Here is a 4,531-nt window from a genome sequence, read left to right on the forward strand (position 1 = left end):
GTAATACTTAGGTACATGTCTAACTGTTGAGTACAACTTATTTATATGATCATCAAATACAATAAAATAATTTTTTTATCTTTTAGACTTTTATTCCGGAGAGACGGTGAACAACCAGGGACTGGAATGTTTAAGATTCCTCAAAATATCTGATTTTCACGTGGTATGCTTAAACGGTATTGTCATATTCAACGGCCAACGCTCGTCTAATTTACATAAGACTAATGAACGTTACAGCTTTTTGAGCAACCACGGTACCACGACATCATTAAAATCAAAACTATTGGTTCATCTTAAATGGCGGCTAGCTGGTTAAATTCGGCAAGAAAGGTTGAGGTAATAACTCCCTGGTTACGCTTATATTTTGTTTGACACTTACTTATCGTTAACGAATTTAGGCCGAAGATTCAATCGAAATAAGATGGGCACATCTAGCGTTTCTCGTCGACTTCGCTGTTGATCTGAAAAAATCATTGCAATGATTTAACGAGCAAAGTTTCAACCACTTTGTATTACAAATGGGTAAATATTTAGTGTACTCGTACAATAATAATATTATATTAATAATACAAGTCTGTTCAGGGAATATAGATTACGCAATAATTATTTACTATACATAATCATTGTTTATGATAAGAGACGAAAAATAATTTTTTTAAATATTAAAAAAAAATGTTTATCACTACTGAAGGTAATGTAATAAAATATGCTCTATTGTAAAATCGTTTAAAATTAGCTTGTTATATTAATTGCAACTTTATTTTTTCCTCAATAACGTAACACCTAATGTCCCCAGGTATCAACCACGAGTTTTTTTAATTTAAAGTAGTACTGGGGATTTAATTACAATATTGAAAAACCTGGGACAGCTGCTCCTGTGGTAGTTTTTATCAAAACCTAGTCTGTCTACACAATCGATGAGTTCTTTTTATTATATTATATTTCTTCCTGGTTTATAATATGTTTTCTTACTTAATCATTGTGTATGTTATACACATTTTTTTTAACATCAGAGTACAATATTATTTATCTTATTTTCATTTTCTAGCTTCACTTCCTGGTATGTGGGCAAGAACCATACAAATTGGCAGCCAAAACATTTAACATGACTAGTTGGAAACTTGGTCAGGCGTCTCGTCCAGATTATCTCATAAAGTATTTGCAAGTTGATCAACAAATTGCAATTTTCACATGTCCCACAACATGGCAAGTATGTTTTAATTTATAACAATTTTGTAACTGAGTTATCTAAACTTATAATCGTAGAGCCGAGGCTGTCGCAGGTCTGTAAGAATGAGTGAACAAAATTGCTTTTAAGAAAACACTACAATGATAACTTATAGAATATGCTGTAATAACTGTAAAGTAAATTGCAAAGTGATCTGTTTTTTGACGTTTAAGACCAAAAAGCCAGACAGAATGTCGAGTATTTAGGATGGTCGGATTTCAATTCCGTAAAGTTATACAAGCTCTTTAGGAACTTTACTAGGTTAATATGTAGAAAACAGATTTTTGATTTTTGAATGTAGAAAAATTATGCTGGGATATTGAAAAATGTATTTATTTAATTACAAGAAACTAAAATGACTTTTACTCATAGAAACAATTATTTAAACTTAAAATGATACCTTGAAGCTTATACGAATTAACCGGTAAATTAAATGACATCATCGAAATTTATTGAAATCTCTTTTTTTTCTGAAATATTGCCTATACAAAACCCCTTAAAAACAGACCGCACGTAATCTTCCTAAAAAAACGTCGCAGTGGACAGTTTTTTTCATTTTTATTTAATTGTAAATATTAGGTTACTAAAATAATTTGACAACATACTTTAATATACGAGTATTATACCAGTATTCTTTACACCTTTGTAAGAAATAATACATAAAGTTATTAGGTATAGTTGTTTGTGAAAATCCCTCACATATCTGCATCTAAGTTTAAACAAATTGACTAGGTATTGTAAAATCAATACCATTTTTTGTTTCTTTTTCAAGCTACAACTAATATGTATTAAAAATAAAAAAATAAAAATCACTAAGTTTAACAATAATACAAATAAGAATAATAAATAATAATAGGTAATAATAAAGTATAATAATAGGTAACAATAAATTTGATTGATTTTTAAAATGGATTGTTTTTGTTAAATGGGATCTTATTCGATTTTTAAGCTGACTCAATAAATGTGTATAATAATGGACCCGGATTCTAAAATAGCTTTGACATACTAAATGAGTTAGTTGCAGTAAATGGTTTTTAATGGGTCTTGATTTAAATTGTGGTTATTCAGTAATGTTTAAATTACTTTGGGTATTGTTAAAAGTTCATTTTTATAAATTTTAAAAACTATTTCAATTTTACATAAATATATAATATCTACTGATGGATTTATTAAACCATCACGGGTTTTCATATTCATTAGTGACTCTGGTTCACAATGACTTCGAACTAAAGCTGCAGTGCATTTATAACAAAAATAATATTTTTTCTTAGCTTTCGAGAAATGTAGCCGTATAGCTATATAGGTACTCAACAATATCGTTAACTGCTTGTTGTAAAACATTAAACTGATTATTGTCGCATATATTTAGGTCGTCGTTTTGCAGTGGCCGCTTCCATTTGAGCCCACGTGTTGCGCAATCCAACTGGCGCCAGACTGTACCACGAGTTGGCCGTATCTACTACCGCCGCCCGACTGTGCTGTACCACGGGTTGTTGCATCTGTTACTGCCGCTTGATTGTGCTGTTCCACGGAATGCCCTCTCTGCTACTGCCGCCCGACTGTTGAGTGACTACAAATTACACTCGATAACACATCAATACCCAACAAAAAATCAGTTAAGATCCTTGGTATTTTTTTTCGATCGCCGACTTACATGGGCAACTCACATCCACCACCTAAAAACCTCAACCAACCACTCACTTAATATTCTAAAAATGTTATCACATACATCTTGGGGAGGTAGTTCCAAAACACTTATTAAGATTCACAAATCAATTCTCCAATCCAAACTAAATTATGGATCAATTTTATACAAATCAGCACCACAATCCTTTTTAAAAACAGTCAACAGTATCAACAACATTGGGTTAAGACTAGCGATTGGTGCCTTTCGTAGCAGCCCAATTTACAGCATCTATAACATTGCAGGTGAACCTATACCCGAGATCAAATGAAATGACCTATATCTTAAATATCTGGCTAGAGCATATAGATCAAACAACAATTCTCTTATGTTGGAAAATACTGAACTGCATGATGAACTAATAGAAAATGACATCGACCTGTCACAAATAATCCTTAGAGAACAAATGTCACATCCTCCGTGGACTGTACCGTATAAGATAAATACAGAACTTAACTCCCTTCCAAAGTTACAAACCTCACCAGAAATATACAGAAGACACTTTCTAAGCATACGAGAAAGCTATAAAGACTATCAAGAAGTGTACACGGACGCTTCTAAGACACAAGACGGAGTAGGAGTTTCAATAATATTTAAAAACAAAAATATAGTATATAAACTACCAAATACATGCTCCATATTCACGGCTGAGGCAATAGCTATCCTAGAGGCAATCAAAACAATCATAGACCAAGAACATCCTAATCATATAATATTCAGTGACTCTCTGAGTACCCTAAATAGCATAAAAAACCAATTTAAACCCGGAGATATTGCTATTAAAATACAAAACAAACTAAATGAAGCTTTATCCAAAAATAAACAAACTATTCTCATGTGGTTACCCGGACATTCGGGCATTGAAGGAAACGAGATAGCTGATCAACAGGCCAGAATTGCCGCTACCAATTCCGAAATAACGACACTTCCAGTGCCAGTAGTGACCTCCTATGATGACTTTAAAAGGCATATTCAAGTCATAACCTATAATAAATGGCACAGTTTATGGCTTCAACAAACCACCAAACTAAATACCATTAAAAGAAATATCGACAGGTGGGTAAACCATTCTTTAAAACGTAAAGAAGAATCAATATTAACCCGTTTGAGAATTGGACACACCCGACTCACCCACGGTCATTTAATGGCAAAAGATGAAGCTCCCTCATGTGAAGTCTGCGGAGTTAAACTCACTGTTAAACATATCATAACTGAATGTCTTAAATCTGAGCAGGATCGACAAAACATAGGATTAGATGCAACCCTCTGTACCGCATTGGGACCAGACACCACAGACAACATCAAGCTGATTAACTTTTTAAAATCAACAGACCTCTACAACTCAATATAAACAAAAAACATGTACTTAAGAAATTAAAAATATTATCTCTCCTTACTGTTATCACTAGTAGTAGCATTAATTTTGTAAATACATGTACAAAATATTGTAAATAATTAAATTGTAACTGATGGATATAAATGCCGGGTTTTTATTTTAAGATGAATAACAAAAAAAAAATATTAACCCTGCATTAGTCGCGCGGTTTAATATCACATGAGTAGTCGCGCGTCTACATATGTAGAACAATTACAATTTTGCTAACTAAAATTTATTATTG

General features: G+C 32.3%; 1 long non-coding RNA gene across 1 annotated transcript; it reads left to right on the forward strand.

The window, feature by feature from the left end:
* Window positions 1–250: 250 nt before the first annotated feature.
* Window positions 251–1,144, forward strand: LOC126837624 (uncharacterized). Its single transcript, XR_007685588.1, has 3 exons — window positions 251–336; window positions 399–522; window positions 1,049–1,144. It is a non-coding gene; the product is annotated as an uncharacterized LOC126837624 (long non-coding RNA).
* Window positions 1,145–4,531: the final 3,387 nt, after the last annotated feature.

This window comes from Adelges cooleyi, unplaced genomic scaffold (genome assembly GCF_023614345.1).
Source record: "Adelges cooleyi isolate 19-005CV unplaced genomic scaffold, UGA_ACOO_1.1 ACOO_flye_CR_arks_rails_tigmint_CR_PRNA_26, whole genome shotgun sequence".
Taxonomy (NCBI): Eukaryota; Metazoa; Arthropoda; class Insecta; order Hemiptera; family Adelgidae; genus Adelges; species Adelges cooleyi.